The sequence below is a fragment of the Mercenaria mercenaria genome, chromosome 11 (assembly GCF_021730395.1).
Source record: "Mercenaria mercenaria strain notata chromosome 11, MADL_Memer_1, whole genome shotgun sequence".
NCBI lineage: Eukaryota > Metazoa > Mollusca > Bivalvia > Venerida > Veneridae > Mercenaria > Mercenaria mercenaria.
Genome location: NC_069371.1, coordinates 12,323,325 through 12,342,985, shown reverse-complemented (window position 1 = coordinate 12,342,985; position 19,661 = coordinate 12,323,325). Strand labels below are relative to the sequence as shown.

The window sequence follows — 19,661 nt, the reverse complement described above, 5'->3', positions numbered from 1 at the left end:
CTAGTGATCTAGTTTTCGTTCATTTTCGAACCTGGAAGCGTTATCATACTGAAAAGTATTCTGATAAAATTCATGAAGAACAAGTATCTATTGACCTAGCTTTCAAACCCAGATAACTGTTAGTCTCACTCATTTCGTAGTTTACGTATACTCGTACACTCCAAACTAAGTTCGTGTAGAACCTTTAAACGTGGCCTCTGGTGTCTTTTTTGAGATGTAACAATTATTTTACTGACGGAAATTGGCTAGCTTTGTCTTCCAGATTACATAGTTTCAAATTTAATTTGGAATTGATTTGGGTCCTTAAAATTCAGGTAAAATAATCTGCCTACTGTAGGTGTTTAAGTGCTCTGAATTGACATGATGATCTACGTTTTGAAGGAGAACATTCTGTTTAATTAAGATCAGAAAAGAAACTATATAGACCTACCTGCACCATACATAGGGGTAGGATAATGACATGCACACAATGACATACTAAAACGATACAGAAAGAAGTGTTCAGATCCGAATTATTCTAATAATTTTCTGTCGCCTGGAGACAAATAAGTACATCTTGGGTGTAGTAAGCAAGTCTACAAGATAGATTAAGCTCCGCCTATGATATCATATTCTATTATTGTTTCTGTATGTAAGATATATACATATTTCTATAGAGAGAGTGTGAGTTTATACTTTGGATGCAACACACATATTAAATATATAAACCATCCTTCTGGTCTTGTTCTGTTTGTGTGTCAATAAGCCATCTCGGTAGATCAATACATATATATTACAATGACGACATATATTACAATGACGACGAGGATCGGATTATTTTAAAACTGAGGATTAAGTGATTTGGTGACAATGGAAAATTTACCTGCGTTTCCCAAATTTGATGTTTACGCTGACGAAAATTCCCTAGGTGTTCGGTGGGACAAATATGTAGATAAATTGGAGAATTTATTTGTTGGGCTAGGTATAAATACAAGAAAAAGGAAAAAGGCACCGTTACTGCACTATGCTAGAGATGATGTATATAACATTTATGATACGTTAAATCTGCATGGAGAGAGTGAAAATTACGATGAAACAAAAGCTCCGTGGCCGAGTGGTTAAGGTCGCTGACTTCAAATCACTTGCCCCTCATCGATGTGGGTTCGAGCCTCACTCGGGGCGTTGAATTCTTCATGTGAGGAAGCCATCCAGCTGGCTTACGGAAGGTCGGTGGTTCTACCCAGGTGCCCGCTCGTGATGAAATAATGCACGGAGGGGCACCTGGGGTCTTCCTCCACCATATTAAAGCTGGAAAGTCGCCATATGACCTATCATGTGTCGGTGCCACGTTAAATCCAAAAAAAAAAAAGAAACAAAAGCTGGACTAGAAAAAAACACTCACTTTGAAATTTTCGAATTCAGGAATATTAAACAGTTGCAAGGTGAAACGATTGACCAATATGTGACTATATTGCGACAAAAAGCTAAAAACTGTGAATTTTCGGACATTGAGAGTAGTACAGAAAATACCGCTATAGGCGCAGTTTGACCCCATTTTGACCTTAACATTTGACCAAAACTGACCAATGCTGACCAATTAAAAAACATTCGTTTGGCCAATTTAAAAAACCTTCAGTTTGATGGCAAGTTCCACTCACACAATTAAAAAAAACACAGGTTTTGAATCCAGTGAAGAAAACATATATTTTATATAAAATATATTTTATTAAAAACCCGGAAGGAAACACTGAAAAACAATTTTCAATAGTATTGTCCTTATTGACAAATGGCGCACGGTGTATCGGATTTACTACGCTAGCTTTATGAATGAAATGTAGTAAATATATTCCCATGTACCTTTAAAAGCCAACCAATGAAAATGCATTGATTTCCACTTACGCATCTAGAACATTCGAACATTCGTTGACGTAAATAAACAAATAAGTTTGTATTGTTGAATTATACAACGGAATAAGTGGAATTAAACATCTAAAATGTACCCCATACGAAAAAGAAATTTAATGAAAGGTCAATAAAAGGCAAACAAAGGGCTAGCAAAAGGTACTTCTATGTTTTGTTAAAACCTTTTATAAGCCTTTCATTTAACAAAATACTAACAAAAGACTATTAAGGATTTTGTGAGTAATACATTTTGTTTACCTTTTGTTTCAGATACTGCCTTTTATTAATGTTTCATTACACTTATAATTTGAAATTTACCTTTTATTAGCATTGGATTGGACTTATATTCTTAAATGTTGCCATTTGTTTGTATTTCATTCCACTTAGAATCAACACTTACATATTTTGTTTGTATTTCATTACACTTTAATTGCTTTCAAAAACAAGAAGTTTTGTTCATATTTCAATACATTTTAGGTTTGGACGACTTGTTTCACAAAATCTAGCATAAACAAGTTAGTTTCATATTTCATTGATATTGGCTAAATACTGCTGCTGTTGTTTTGAATTTAGAGCTACATCTACCATTCACTATGTTCTTCATATACATAATTACACTTCTGACCATCGCAAAGGTTTGTCAGTAAGTAAATGACTACTATCATACATAATCAGCTTTAAGAGGGACAATCTATAAACAGAGACCACTTAAAATAATAATTAAAACTTCTCCTGAAAAAACAATTCCAATGTTTTTCGCATTCCATAGAATTCCTTAGAATTTTTTAAGATAATGCAAAGTTTTCCTAGTAAGATTTCTTTTTTATTTAAATTGCAGCAAAGATTACATTGAAAATCTTAAGATTTGTATGGATTATACTAGGTATCCAAATTAATTGAAATGAAACAAGGGATCTAACTAATTAAAATTTATCAATGTTTTCATTTTGTATATTAAAAAGATGTTAATTAGAATTCTGTCATTTTATTTATAATTAATATAACAATATATATCATTGAAAATAGGTCCTATTTATAAATTATATAAGCTATTTATTTTTTGGTTATTGAACACCTCAAACAACAGCACCAGATAATAGGCATTAAAAGTCATTTCATAAGTACAACAAATTGTAAATGATATTATGCTTTTCATATAATGTTACATCCTCATAAATGAATTAGTCTATTCTTTTGATGACTGGCAATGATTAATTATCCTGCTTTTACAGCCACTTGATATACTGCTGTTCAATGTATACACATGTGTTAACACACAGAGATACAGCTTATCTGATCAAGATAAGGACCAATGAAAATACAGGCTTCTGAACCGTTTTACACCTGTACACCAAAAAATAATCCCCATCTTTCTGCTTGTTTTTTTTCCTCTGAGATCTTTGCAAATGCTGTGAGCAAATAAATGGTCAAATTTTCCCATGAACTGTATACTTATATATTTTAAGAACATAGATATTCCCTTCAGTAACTATATATTGTACCGAAGAAAATGGCTCATGAATACAAAAATTTGAATGTAAACAGGAAGTTCTTGTTCATGTTGTTGGAGGCAAATGGAATAAAGCTAACTTGAAATTCTAAAATGCTTTTAGAGAGATATCAGGTAAGAGTTTCAAACTTTCTAATGTAAAATTTAAGTTTTACAGCTATATGTCACAGATCTTGAATAAATAGTCTGAAGCAGGAACTTTATTCATCTCAGTAGATTGAACTTTCGATCGCCTGGTTACAGGTAACTTTTTTCAGGTATATGTGAATGATAGATAATTTATAATGCTTCTAAGAAAACAGTTAAATATTCAATACTTAATTGTTACAGTTCTCAATTTTTTTTTTTAAAGTACAAATATGTTAGTAAAATCACTCTGAACCTAGGACTTACAACAGCCTCTAAACATTTTCAGATGAAAGAGTGTGCATATATCTAGTTATTAGTGGTATATGCCTATATGTATGAATTGATGTAGTTGGAGAAATCAGATCGCTTCAGTGCATGACTATGCTACAGGATGATACAAGATCACAGACAGAAATTCGAACAAGGATCAAACATAAATTACATAATACTTCAACTAAATTGTAAGTTAAATTTGCAAACAGTCTTATACTATACAATTACTATAAAAGGTTGATAAATTGTTTATTTTGTCGGGGTTAGCATCACACTGAATTTAAAGGTTGATCATAATACACCAATATTTTGTCAGTTCTAAATTCTAAAATTTCTTTTTACGATTGTCTGATAAAAAAACAACAACAAAAAACTTGCATGATTTTATGGTGAAGCAGATGAGGGATAGTACCCACAGGTGGTGCTCTCAATATTTTCATTTCGGTGTCCAATAAATAAATGGTTTTGATACATGTAGAATGTTTAAAACTGGCTTTAGAGTTGTCATTTCACATACTACTGTACTAAGTTAGGAATATTGTATTGCCTAAAATTATATTTTAATCGCAGTTACTAATATAACTCATTTCTGTAATTATGTTATATCATTTTCAGAAATGCATGGCTGGAATGAAGTTCCTGACCCTGGTGATGATTTTGGAAAAGCAAAGAAACATTCTGATGCCACCTTGTATTGAGCCTGCAATAGTCCAAAATGATTTTGTTGTATTCATAATTTTCTATCAAATAATCTTCTAGTTTAATTTTCAAATTTACGTTAAGTGAATTTTTATTATTCTTAACCACAAATGTAAAAGCCGCTGGCAGATGTGTTATTCCCCTTTGAATTTTATTCTTTTTGTAGTTTATGAAACCCAGATCTGTCTCAACATTAGATTAAAATAATTTTGTAATGATACTATTTCTTCTTTTTTTTTGTTTTGTGTCAATATCAGCAATGTTTTCCAATGGTTTTCCATCAAACCTTTCCAAACTTTTGCAAAGAATTCTTCTAAAAAATTCCTTCAACTTTAATGCGATGATTTCCAATGTTCAAAGAGTTCCATGGACTTTCAACTGCATTTTCACAGGGCTGCTCCCATGGGTATGTGAGTTTAAATTTAAATTAATTTTCAGACTTTTTTTTTCATGCCGTTTTTCCAAACTTTTCCATGGAACATGTACAGACGGGTGTTTTTGTGACATAAACACTTTCTAGTTTTAGTTTATGTTTGGGATCATGCAAGATATCTGGACATTTTTTTTTATTCAAAATCAAGAATTTATTTAATTCGGCAAAACAAACATTTTGGTTATCTTACAGTATTTGTTCATTGCTGTGAAATTGATAATTGCATGCATTTAAATAACTTTTTACATTATTCTTTTGATCATAAATATATGTATAAAAATGTATATATTGATTTGTCAGTAGTGTTTGATTAATGTGTTCTTACGAAAACCTAAATAAAAGGCAATTGATGATATACCTTTTATTTATGTTTTGATAAAAGGTCTCTCTGCCTTTTATTCATATTTTGTTTCCTATATTTTATTTGCAATTTGTTTCTCATATGCAATGAATGTGAATGCCTTTTGTTAGTATTTTGTTACTACCTTTTATTCATGTTTTGTTTCTTTGAAACAAAATATTAATAAAAGGTCTCTCTGCCTTTTATTCATATTTTGTTTCCTATATTTTATTTGCAATTTGTTTCTCATGTAATGAATGTGAATGCCTTTTGTTAGTATTTTGTTACTACCTTTTATTCATGTTTTATTTGCCTTTTGTTATCTCATTTGCATATCATTTGCTAGGCTAATAAAAGGTCTTCAAAACATAACATTTTATTTGCCTTTTGTTTCAGCCTTTTGTTACCCATTTTTTTTCGTATGGGACGTTTAGCTTTTTACAAGCTTTAGAAAAATAATTATTTGTTTAACTATTTATATTACCCTCCGCTTTAATATTGGCGTAAACGGTTTATTTATACGTTGCATAATATATGAGTTGAGATGATTTTTTAAAAGTTATTTTATTTCGTTTTAGGTGTATTCAAGAATTGCCAAGAGATACTAATTATCTAACTGGGTGTTTGAAAGAAAGATATCCCAACGGCCCTGACATACAAACATGGAATTCGTTATACTGCGGAAAATATTATAGACTCATTCAACAGTATGTCTGGCATCCAGATGAATTACAACGTCAATATGCAAAACATCACGAAGAAAACGATTGCTTAAAACAAAATATATCTGAAAAAACTGCTAAACAACAATTGGAAAAACTTCAAGAAGAGAACGTTTTCACTCGTAACTTGTAATCACTCAAGCGTAGGATTGTTTTACAACTGGTTACGTGACTAGATATCATACTTGTAATCACTCAAGTGTATGATTGTTTTACAACTGCTTACGTGACTGCATATCATTCTTGTAATCACTCAAGCGTAGGATTGTTTCACAATTGCATATACGGCTGAATATCATACTTGTAATCACTCGAGCTTGGGTTTGTTTCACAATTGTATACACGGTTGAATATCATAGATTTTTACTTGTTACTTGTAATCACTCAAGCGAAGGATTGTTTCACAATTGCATACACGGCTGAATATCATACTTGTAATCACTCGAGCGTAGGATTGTTTGACAATTGTATACACGGTTGAATATTATAGATTTTTACTTGTTACTTGTAATCACTCAAGCGTAGGATTGTTTTACAATTTTCTGCAGGATATTAATCTGATGTCAGAAATATCAGTTAATGAGACATGAAATAGGAAGTGATTGTTTGTTCATTTTGTTTTATATTGTTAACTTTTAGTATTTTATACAATAAATCACAAATTATTATACCATCTTGTAACATTTTAATTAACAAATAGGAAAAGTTTTTTAGTAATATTGAAGAAAATATTGCTGAGGCCAGGATAAATAATCAAAAAGAATACTGGAAACACTTACGTTATTTAGTAAAAACAAATAAAAAATCGGAAATAATACCCCCACTGAAAAAGGTTAATGACGACAATTCGGAACAATTTTACTTTACTGATGTTGGTAAAGCGACATGTCTTAATGATTACTTTGTATCTATTTCGAGTATTGATGATAGAAATGTTAACCTTCCAGAAATGCGAAAAAGAACAGAAAATTCATTATCCAATATAATTATTACAGAAAATGATATTATAGATATAATATCTAATCTTGAGGTTAATAAAGCAGTAGGTTTAGATTTAATTAGTCATAAAGTTTTGAAAAATACTAAATATTCGATAGCCAAACCTTTATGTTTACTGTTTAATAGGTCTTTAAACGAAGGTATTTTTCCCAACATTTGGAAAAAAGCCATGGTAATGACACTCTTTAAGAAAGGCGATATTCATTCGGTTAGCAATTATAGACCTATCTCTCTCTTAAGTTGTGTAGGTAAATTGATGGAAAGAACGGTGTATAAATACGTATACAATTATCTCCACGAAAATAAGCTACTTTATTCGTATCATTCAGGTTTTTTGAAAGGTCATTCAACAGTTTATCAATTAATCGACATATATCACCAAATTACTCAATCACTAGACTCGAAAACGAATACTTGCATAGTATTTTGTGATATTTCTAAGGCATTCGACCGCGTCTGGCACAAAGGTTTATTATTCAAATTACAAGAAAATGGAATAATCGGAAACGTTCTCAACTGGATTGAAAATTATTTATCAAATCGCTGTCAGAATGTCTTTGTAGGGACGTCTCAATCAGATTTCAAGACTGTGACGGCTGGAGTTCCACAGGGGTCAGTGTTAGGTCCCTTGTTATTTCTCATTTATGTAAATGATATTGTCGACAATTTATTGAGTATTTCCCGTCTATTTGCCGATGATACATCTTTGGCATGTCAGCAGCAAATATTGCAGATTTAGAAGGCATTTTAAACCATGACCTGTTAATTGTGTCTCAATGGGCTCATCAGTGGCTAGTAGATTTTAATCCAAATAAAACAGAGGCAATTCTTTTTTCAAACGTAATGCCACACAATGTTAATCTTACTTTTGATAATGTTCCAGTTAAATTTGTTAGTGATCACAAACATCTTGGTGTGATTTTAAGTAGCAATTGTAAATGGCATAAACACATTGAAAATATATTACTGTCCGCATCAAAAATTTTAGGCATTATGCGCAAACTGAAATTTTCATTGCGCAGGAAATCTTTGAATCAAATTTATATATCGTTTCTCCGACCATTGCTAGAATATGCAGCAGTCGTGTGGGATAATTGTACAAATTTTGAAAAAGATAATCTTGAAAAACTACAGAACGAAGCTGCAAGAATTGTAACTGGTACAACGCGATCAGTATCGTTAGAAAATCTCTATAGGGAAATAGGATGGATATCTCTGTCCGAAAGACGGGTATATCAAAAATTAATATTAATGTATAAAATAAAACATAATATGGTCCCAGAATATTTAAGTAATTTATTTCCTAATGTAGTCGGTGACAATAACCCCTATAACTTAAGAAATAATGAAGATTATGAAATCTTAAGAAGACGTACCGAAATATTTTCTAGTTCATTTATTCCATCTTCTATCTCATTGTGGAATGAACTACCCATTGAAACAAGACAACTAGAAAGCCTATCAGCTTTCAAAAAGTTATTATTGACCACACGGTTTAAAGCGCCAGAAGTACCGGAGATATATTCCTTTGGAGATCGAAAATATTCAATTTATCACTCTCGACTAAGAAACAAATGCAGCAACTTGTGTTTTGATCTTTTTAATAATCATTTAGCTACCGAATTTAGTTGTAGTTGTGGATATTATATTGAAGATTGTGAGCATTATCTTTTTCAGTGTCCTAACTTTATAAATCAAAGAATAGTTATGTTCCAGTCAACCAAGGACTATCATCCTTTAAGTACAGATACAATACTTTTTGGAAACCCTTCTTTATCAGTAAACGATAATATTACTATTTTCAGAAGTGTTCAAAAATTTATTAAAGATACAAAACGATTTGAGAATTGAAATACTACAGTGACTTTTGTGTCCAAATTTATCTAGATTTAGTTTTTGCAACAAGACCAAAAATAAAAATCTAGAAAGCAAAAACTAAAATATTAGTTTTAAGCGAAATATAAACATTATATTGTACTTGCTCTAACTTGACTTTCTCTTACTATTCTTTATTCCCTCTTTCCCTCTTCTTTTAACTTCAATTATATAAAATTTTGCATAGCTTTTTCAATACACATTTTGTAGCCAAATCTCATGTAAGTGAATTTTGTTAAGGGGAGGGTATGTAATAATGTTGTGAGAACTTGTTACCCAACCCTTTTGCATATAATCTTGTTAAGTTTTGTATTTGAGATGTAGATATTATGTATATTGATATGCAATAAAATATGTTTAAACCAAACCAACTGTTTCTTCATACAATACAATTGCGTAAACACGGATATTAGCTGCTGGCGGAATATTGCATTTAGCTGTTAATGTAATATGCTAAGGATCTTCTGCAATTCCTTCCTTTTTTAAATTCTAAGTTAAAATGAACAAATCCAAACAAACTTTGAAAATTTAATCTATTTAAAGTTATAATACTGGTCAGCTAAGATTACGTAGCGAAAGTTATAGGAAGGTCATTTTTCTACAGCAACGCATAAAACATCCGTTCACGAAGACATTGGCTGGATAAATTTACCTGTAAATTGATAGATTCCACCGATGGAGACGGATATAAAAATGTTACTTTCAGTTTCGGTGACACAACCGCCATCGTTCGGATACGTCCGTGATTACGCTAAAGGAAGTGGCTAATCCTTTATGAATAGTGAATAGTGAAATAAACCGCAGGTGGTTATTCGTACGGCAGTTTTGTATTACATTGTACTGAAGTATTTTAACTGATATGTTTTCAACCGATTTCTTTACTTTTCTTTAATTTTCAGTTGCACATAAACAGGAAATGATTTCGAATATAGAAAAAGGCTAATTTGATGTCTGCATGCAATATTGTTGTCATCGTATGACACATATGCAATGAGTGTGAATAATAAAAATGTCATCTATAGAAGTTCACATCATCATTTGAATATCATGTAAATTGCTTACTTTTTCTTTCATATTTCGGCTGATAAGACTGGAACTAATTATTGACAATAATAAGTCTTCTCTCTCTCTCTCCACCCCCTCCCCACTGAAAACTAGAGACGCTGCTAAATATCTGAGCGTCACACTAAGTAAATACATGTATTACATGTATCTCATTTCGTCAGAATATGTTGATAACATCACATCAAAAGCAAAGAATTCACTTAGATTCATCAGAAGGGGAAGAAGCAATAAAAATGAGACTAACATTTACATGTCTTCACTTGGTACCAGCAGTGTTCCACAAGATTGGAGGACGGCTATCGTTGTCCCTGTATACCCAAAGGGCCCACGAAGAAAAGCCAGCAATCACAAACCTATTCTCTTACTTGCAATTGCTTCCAACTGATGGGGCATGTTTTAGTATCAAATACTTATTAATCATCTAGATAATAAAATTTAATTAATTCCTTCCAACATGGCTTCCGCTCAAAGCACAGTTGTGAATCTCAATTATTAAATTTTAGTCAAGAATTTTTGATTACCTTGAAGCTAGTAAATAGACAGACCTAATAGTAATGGACTTTATCAAATCGTTTGACAAAGTCGATCACAATCGCCTGGTCTACAAGCTATTTAAGTTAGGTATATATAGAAAAACATCCATGTAGATTAAATATTTCCTTTAAATACAATACGAACACAAAAGGTCTTCAATCAGATATGCCACATTTGGTATCAAGGGTACCGCAAGTGTATGTCCTTAGGCCTTGTCTTTTCTTAACATGTCCGTCACCTGACAGGCTCACTTAAAAGCACCGTAAGACTCGTTGTTGATGATATAGTAGTTTATCTCACTATAAATATCATGCATGATTGCGAGACTCTCTAGCAGTACCTCCATAAATTAGAGCTTTGGAAAAAGACCCGGTCAAAGGAGTTGAATTCCGATAATGCGAAGTGATTGGGGTATATAGAAAGAAATACAAAAAACCCATTGCTTTTCGCTATAAGCTACATATCCATGAATTTAAAACTATAAAAATGCTTAATATTTAGGCGAACCAGCAGTGGTAGATCACAAAAAAGACAAACAAGACCCTAAAATACATAAAAAGAAATGATCAAACAAATGATAAATGTACAAATTGAAGAAACTCCGTATAAAACATGTTCAACCATAATTGGAATATTGCTCAACTGTTTGGCATTCAACAGTCTCTAACATATGGAATTGAAAGAGTACGAAAGGCTGCCGCCAGATATGTTCAAATCAAGTATGTCTGTAGATGAAGCATCACAGAAATGTTAACTGTACTGGCAAACGTTAGAAACAAGGAGAAATTTCACATCTTTACATCCCTGATTCTTTTACATAAAATCCGTCATTCCATTGTTGCTTTTTTGTAGATCACCAGTACGGCTAGACTCTCAGGACCTTCACTTTTATATTCCCTCCTCTCGCACCCATTATCACAAGAACTCAATTTTCCCCAAGAACCATTAGACTCTGAAACAACCTACCACATCATGTTAAATCTAGTGCTACTCTTAATGAGTTCAGGAGTGGCCTAGATTGTTCAAACCTGAAATATCTGTTTTATCATCTTTTAACCTGTAACTTGTAATATAATAGTGCTGATTTTAATATTGCACACTAGTTTGTGTTTTCAATGAAGGCTTAATCATCAGTGTCGACCAGACAGTCGCCTCCCGGTCACAGTCAGTCATTGACAATGGAGACTATCTAGTTCTGGCTAACATAACTTAACTGACACTGTTTTTATTTTCTGATGGTCGCATTCATTTAGTTATGGCGAAACCCCATTTGTTTAACTAACCAGTATCAAACCACAACATCTCGCACAGTCTCTCGTGAGAAACTCATGATGTCATGCAGTTCAGAGCACGTGGTTATTCTTGAAAATCAGTATTAAAATTTTACCTATTTATGAATTTAATTTAATCACATAAAATCTGTAAAAAAACATACAATTTCTCAAAAAATGTCAATAAATAACGATTCTCTATAGCCTATTGGTTTTTCAAAATGAAGAGTACCCTAATCAGGTGACAACTGCAATGACAGACAAAGTATTGCAGGCAGGGGTACCAGTTTGAAACTTGTGTTCAAATTATGTTGCATGGATTATTTATGCCAGATCAAAAGGAAAATTGATTAGAAATATTGTATAGTAAAAGGTGAGTCCATTGCATTTGATAAAATTATAGCATGACAGACTTCTGGAACGATTCCTGGTTAGGTGTCAGTACGGGATTCATTTTAGCTCAGAGATCCGTAACAGCATATTATATAAACATCTTTGAGCTGAACTTTTAGCTAGGGACTACTGTGCAGATGTAGACAAATTGATTGTGAAACGTACGGGACCGTAATACGAGCTACGCTAAATGATTGTTCGTACGGGACCGTACTAAGAGCAACGCTAATCTATTTTAAGAAACAAAAAAAAAACATGTTTAGCACATTCGTATCGCATTTTCTGGTAAACTGCCTTTCCTTTTGTTTAACAACAGGCTTAATTTTATAACATTAATGCATTGTTTGTAGAAATGGCACCGAAAAGCAAAATATTTGTAAATTTCTGCATTTATCCGCCGTCTTTACACAAAATCCTATCACGGCCGATCAGCCATTGTTGTTTTCGACGTATTTAAATTTTTGTCACGTTACACTGTCTTCGTAGGTTTACGGAATTCGGCGAAGCCTGGCGAGTGAATTAGTGACCAGCCGGTCATTAAATATTTCATGGTTTTATATCCATTCGTATCTCAACAATATTTGGCCATCCAAGTCTAACTAACGGGCGAATTTGTTCATTAGACTGTTTCCTACAAATCTACAATGTTATTTGCTTTATTCTAACGATAATTTTCAACAGTATTATAACTTTAAAAGACTTCCAGTGGTTTTATTAATTTGTTTATGAAAATAATTAAGAACATCATCATAAATTCTTGATATACTTGTACATTCCGTTTCTGGATAAAAAAACAACATTACCAACTTCAAGATGGCAAGATTCCAACCTACAATTATTATTTGCTGCATTAACTTTAAATGTATCTAATAAATGCGGATTATGTTCTTGTGAATTACTTTTATCAGGTCGTTGTAAATAAACAAATACATGTTCGGGTTTTGTTACGCCAGCTGGTATTCTAAAAGTTATATTACTCTGCTGAGTATCTGCGGATTGTGCCAACATTTCACGAAGATATTTCCACCTTGCATTTGTTTATCTTTCAGAAATTGAATTAAGTCCATAGTCATTGAAAATTAAACGTGAAATCCACAAAATTAATTTAGTTACAATTACTCTACCTGCGTCGGCAGCATTAAGTATGTAAAATTATGTAAAAATGTAAATTAATTCATCATCATTTGTTAATTGGAATGTTATTTGTATTTGGCTTGGTGGTAGCATGTTTTGTTCCAAACTTTGAAAAAATGAATAATTATTTAACGGAATTTTAGCATTTACATTATTACCACCCTGGATTAATACCTTTCTAAATTTGAAACCTAATCAGCAACATTAGTAGTATCTAAATAAATAAATTCATTTGTTCTAGTTGATTCTGCATAATCCTTAGATAGTTCAACCAAACCCTTTACATTTATTATCTTAATATAGTTATATTATATTGTAATAATATTAAATTATTACAATCGTAAACAATTTTTCCATTTTGTTTAACTATTAGCTGATCAATTATTGAAGCTGCATTATCAATTAAAGCAATTTGATCTCCATCAGCATAATTATTACCATTAGCAAGTTTATTAACTTTAAAACTTACTTCAAAATAACCATTAAACCAATCAAAATATGAACTTCTACCATTAATTGTAAAATGATATCCGCTGTTTTGTTGTTTAACATTATTTCCCAGGACAGATATTAAAGCTGTATCTAACTTAATAGGAGGAGTTAGTTCATATCTTTCACAATACTGTTTTGTTCTGAACATGTATATTATATATTATTTTATTTTTATAAATTAATCTGTTAATACGTTTACGTTGAGCTGAAGTCCCAGATCCTGACAGTAATTTATTTAATCTTATATTAATATCCTCCTCCTCATTATTCGAATGGTTCTGTAATTCATTGGCAATTAAATTACCAACAGCAGGTTTTGTAACGCCAGCACGAGCGTTCTCAGCGTTTTTTTAAACTTTTGATTTTTTTTCTGTAATTTTATCAGCAGCTAAATTCCCGACTTCCGTTCCAATCTATTTTGTTCTACTTTCAAGCGCGGATTTTCCTGCAGTTTCCAGGGCTTTATTTCCCAGCAAATGCAAGAAAAGATGAAAACAATTTTGTTAAAGTGTCAAAGATACCTGTACCAGAGATGGAATCTCCGGAGACCGCAGGTCTACCTTGTGTAATTTCTTCTCCAGTTTGAGTATCAACATAAATAAATATTCCTTTATTTTTATCATAAACTTTTTTGTACATTATATAAAACTAAATTTTATAATTTCATAATTTATATTTCTTTTAAAATTAGTGTAAAACTTGTTTCAACTCCGTTAAAATTAATTATTCTACCAAATACATCTGTAATATATATTCTAATTGAATTTATAACATTTTTATTGATTTCAGAATATCCGACTCTGTTTGGCTCTTTTGTAAACGGATAAGCTCTTGTTAAATCTGCAGTACTTAAAGCATAGATAATATCACTAAAATTACCATCAACGAGTGAAATATCAATAAGATCACAATGGATATAAATTGTATCCACAGAGTTAGTTATATTTGGTGTCATAGTTCCCCATTCGGTATTTCTCAAAGCTCAAATCCAAGCAATGTATGAAAATTTGATATTCTCAAATCCAACATAAAATTATCATGAATTGAAATCAAAACCTTAAAACTACTAAATCAAATTCCAGACTTATTGGAGCAATGTCTGATTGATCAAATTCAAAATCACCATTGCTTATTAATGTTTCTTTAATATAATTATTGACATCTGTATAACTGTAAGAACCATTTGTAAATATAATATCTTTCCATTCTTTACCATTATTATAACGAATTCTTTTATTATCGTATTCATCACTAATATTATGCCAAGAGTAAGTCCTGTATTTATACTATCCAAACCAACAGCATAAGTTTTATTTTTATCTAAAATCGAGGAACGACTAAATCTGATTGTAAAATCGCTTGGAGTATTTTTATTATCGTTTTTAACAACGTCAGAACTTAACACTATTTTTTGTTCCATTTTATATATAATTTATTAAAACTATTTTAATAAAGGTGTAAATTTAAGAAAAATATTTCTTATATAACATTTCATGTTGTTCTGGTTGTAATTCGTTCATTTTTAATAATTCGTCAATTATGCTAATACCTTCATTTATTAGTTCTTCATTATTATTTCTAGCATCAATAGAACCACAGATTAGTTCCAAGTCGTTAATTAATTCTTCTGGATCACACATACAAAGATTTGAATTAAAATCTTCTCCCCTAATTACTTTTTTAAATTTCATAGATCTCTTATTGATAGGTAATTCTGATTTTTCTGTTAATTCTTGAAATATTTTCCTAGAATGAATTGAATGCTTTTTATTATTGTTATATCTTTTATTAATTAGATCAATTAAATCATTATCTACCTTAATGCTAATTACTTCTTTTCCAGTTCTTCGGTCCTTAGCAATCAATTTGTTTTGACCATTAGGTTTAATATTTAAGTTAATAAGTAAATTGCCATATTGTCCATTTGGTGAAACTTTATACGGGTTGTGATGTCTTATTCCCTTTCCCATATATTTTCCTTGCTTAAGAATATTATTGAGCGCGCTTCTATATTTATCCAATTTTTTCGATTTAGCTATAATTACTTCCTTTTGCTCCAGATCGAGTTCTGTGGGATTTTTGTTTTTGGTTATTACACCAGATTTATTACCAAGTTTTATTATATCCTCTGATACATTCTCTATGATATCCTCTACTTCTTTCCTAGTCATTTTTTATCCGGATCTTTTGAGTTACTGTGAAAAAATTAAAAACTTCTTGTGATGTGCTATATTTTTTTCTATCTAAAACTTCTAAATCAATGTCTTTATTTAAATCCGCCAGATCGAATCACATTTCTTCTGCATATTCTCTAAATCCTCTCAACGGTTCACCTTCTTCATCTTCTTCAACTTCCTAACTTCTAACTGAGGTCCTGTAATTGGTTGCGGTTCTTGGAATAGCCGCGGTAAACCCTGATATGTCTGTATGTCCTTTATTCAGTATACATTTTCTCTACCAGTAGCTTTACTGATTTTTTCTCTCATTATTTCATCTCTCTTAGCTCTTATCTTTTGCCCGACTAAGATTTTTCTTATTCTTATTTCATTAAGTTTTGATTGCATTTATATAATAATGTAAGATAATGTAAGATAATGTAAAATAATGTAAGATAATGTAATATTATTATATAATGGAAATTCCTAATTATGATACAAAGAAAAGATAAATCTAATATCTTTAAGTAATTTTATCCTTTTATGCAAGAGTCATGTTAATATGTGGATCTTCCGGATGAGGAAAAACAAAACCATTAATGCATATGCTACGAAAACCTCTTATATATTATGATAAATTATACCTATATGCCAACAACTTGGAACAGTCTAAATATCAGGATTTAGTTAATTTGTTAAATGAAATTGCAAATGAATTAAAGTATATCCAAATGAAATACTTGAATATTCGGCTGATCCCAACCAAATTGAACCCTGTGATGATATTGGGTCAGAAAAACAAAAAGGAGCAATATTTGATGATTTTGTATGTGAAAAAAGAAAGGTTCAAAATGAAATAACAAAATACTTTATTCAAGTACGTCACAAAAACTGTTCTGTTATTTTTTTAAGTCAGTCTTACTATAAAACACCAAAAGATATTCGAATTAACTATTCACACTATATTTTATTTGAAAGCCCAGGTAAAAGAGAAAATGATATGATTCGTAATGAACAAAATATAGATTACAACTGTTTTGCTAATGCAACAAAACAAAAATATAATTTCTTATATGTTGACAAACCAAGGAAGTTTCTGAGAAAAAACTTTACTGGTATATTATAATGGGAGTTTTTAATGATGTAAAACAAATAAGTGAACCCGACAGTATAAGTAAAGTTAAATGTGATATTGATTTAAGGTAGTTCTGCACGTTTGGGTCGATTTTTTTTCTACAATGTAGAATTTGGTTAAACTCTGATTTTTCAAAACTTCAAAATATACTTAGAAAATTCAGCAAATAAAAATGATAGGGTCGTTTGCTTACTTTTTTGCTAGACTGACTTGAGAAAAATATGGGCCTCATGCAATATTTCATAATGGGAGTCTATGGGAAAATCATAAGTTTTATAAAATTTTCGCGAATAGAATTTTTTCTATAATGTAGATTTTGAAGAAACTTCTCATACTTGTGAATAAAGACGTGGCCTATGACGTGATGAAATAAAATGTATAGGTCCGTGTGCTTATTTTTAAGATAAATGGCCATGATTAAAGTGAACCGGACATTTCACGCTAATTCTAAGACATTATTTTGAATTATTTAACGTGTTATATGTTTTAACACCATATTTTGATTTTAGACATATAGCAACAGTGTCATTGTAATAAATTTACTCACAGGTTGCGATTAATTCATAAATGATTTTCATTACCGTACGCCGAATCCAGGCTTTATTTTACGTTTTCCGGATAAATGACGTTACGTCATCACTTCCGGTTTATCAAACATGCAGAACTACCTTAAGTGATTATGCCACTAGAAAACAATTCAAAAAGCGTATCTTCATAAAAATAAAGAACTTGATAACACAATGAACAGAGCATTAGATATGGGAGGTAATGAAATGATCAACCTAGAAAATCCAGATAAACCCGGCGATGCAATTTCAAGACGGTTTGTGTTTAAAAAAGTCAAAGTGTAGTAGAAGACTATAAACTTGAAGACATTAAAAGTATAAAACAGACACTAGAAGAAGAAGTAAAGAATATTGAAGAATTAGAAAAAGATTTTAAAAACAATTCATTATTAATAGTTGAATTACAAGGTAAAATCGAAAAAGAAATTAAAGCTATGTTTGATTCTATTAAAAAAACTTGAAGAGAAATCTGATTTCACAGATATTCAGATGAAAGAAGTATTCAGAACCAATTTTGAAATAATATACAATCATCTTCAGGAATTAAAAGATAGTATGATTAAACATGAAGAACTAAAAACAAGATTATTGAAGCCAAGAAAAAGTTACAAAATATGTATCAGTTAGAAATTAGAACACAAATAAATAAACTAAATACTGAAATGGTAAACAAACAATCAAGATTTGTTGGATACATTTTCAAATAAATTTGCAGAATATAAATCTGAACTGGAAAAGACAGCTTTACAATGAGGTGATGATCAATGACACAGCATTAGACAACCTTAAAAAAGAGTTTTATTCTAACTTAGAAAATATTAAGAAACAACTTCGGATCTTGATTAGTACTGTTGACCCACGTCACAATTTAAAGTACGCAGACTTAAATGCACTTACAAAAATATTACAAAAAGATACAGCGCAGCTTAATGCTAAAGTTGAAGAAAATAAAAATGAACTGGACTTTCTAGTTGAAAGATCAGTTAAACGAGGAGAATCAATTACTGCTAATGCTAAAGCAATTACAACGAATGCAGAAGAAATTACAAAAGTAAAAAATGTTTTCTTAAAACAAGATACACGATTAGCTAGAACAAAAAAAAATACTGTTGACAATTTGTCTGCTTCTAAAGTTGCTACAACAAAACGAGTTGATGATTTAGCTGAAGTGATTCTTGAACATGAAAATAAATATGAAACAATAGAAGACAAACTAGGAAAAGTAAGACGTGAAGTGGTTCTTTTTTAATATTATAACAGCAGAAAACTACATGTAAAGAATTATCATCTTAAAGGAATAAAGTATGATTTTGAAGATAAACATTTACAACAAAAGGTATTAAAGACCGAAGTTTGTTTTAAATTGTTTGGATTACGAGCTAATAAGATTACAGATTATAAAAGTTTTATTAAAACAAATAAAAAATATGTCGATCCCTATGGAACGGAAGAGAGTGTATTTCAAGTCCAACAAGATGGGGATTACAAAATCGAAGTTATTATTGTCATCATTAGCAACTCTTTTTTTACTGGCGGGGCGATCACACAAATGTACATGAGACTATAACACCTGAGGTAAAAAATACAACACTGGTTTTTAAGAAAAAAATTGAAAATAATTTAAGCAAAGGAGCAATATTTAGTATTCAGACAATAAAGTTCGAAAATCAATTTACTATAGAACTGGGAAGTTATATCAGATTCTATCTAGCCAATTAATTAATTATTGTGTTTTTTTTTATATAATGGGAATATTCAATAATATAAATGAAAAAGTAAGTAAAATAGAAAGACAAATAATAAGAAAACCTCCTTTGTTTTTAACATCTGCAACAGAAGATGTTGCTGCATTATTTCAATGGAAAGTCAGTAATGCTAGTCCTGGTTTAGTTCAAAATGGTAATAATGTAACAATTAAACAATTTGCAATAGATGCAATTAAATTAGATAAAGGAGAAGTTAAATTAGAATTAAAAAGACAAAGAAAATAAAATTCTTCGAAGTTACAATGCCAAAAATAACAGAAAAAAATAAATTTATTTCTATTAATTATG

At 30.7% G+C, this 19,661-nt stretch overlaps 2 long non-coding RNA genes across 2 annotated transcripts in view; one reads left to right on the top strand and one right to left on the bottom strand.

The window, feature by feature from the left end:
- Positions 1 to 19,661, bottom strand: part of LOC128547019 (uncharacterized) — a 43,190-nt gene that overhangs the window by 6,165 nt on the left and 17,364 nt on the right. The gene's annotated exons all lie outside the window — the stretch shown is intronic.
- Positions 1,995 to 5,703, top strand: LOC128547018 (uncharacterized). Its single transcript, XR_008366261.1, has 3 exons — positions 1,995 to 3,505; positions 3,807 to 3,981; positions 4,409 to 5,703. It is a non-coding gene; the product is annotated as an uncharacterized LOC128547018 (long non-coding RNA).